We start from the raw sequence: 334 nt of genomic DNA on the forward strand, positions 1-334 counted from the left end.
AGGGTAGTCCGTTGCACATTATAATGCTAAGTATCAAAATCTTGCACAGAGTTGCATTGAGATAGTTAAATGATAGCCCGAGTCGTTGGCGGATGCTAGTTATGTTTTTGACTCACCGCTGAAATATATGACCTAGAGTACTTTGCATTTGAAAGTACACGGGATTTGTGCCGGTATTCATTCTATCTTCCCAGTGACAGTGGAAGATATTATGAATACGATATGTTGATGTCTTTACTTTCTTTTACTATTTTTCTTTATTTTCTTAGTTGGGATCAATAATTAACGATTCACAATTTGAGACATATGGTATATACATGAGGGTTTCCTTATT

Source organism: Asparagus officinalis, chromosome 5 (assembly GCF_001876935.1).
Source record: "Asparagus officinalis chromosome 5, Aspof.V1, whole genome shotgun sequence".
Lineage (NCBI taxonomy): Eukaryota > Viridiplantae > Streptophyta > Magnoliopsida > Asparagales > Asparagaceae > Asparagus > Asparagus officinalis.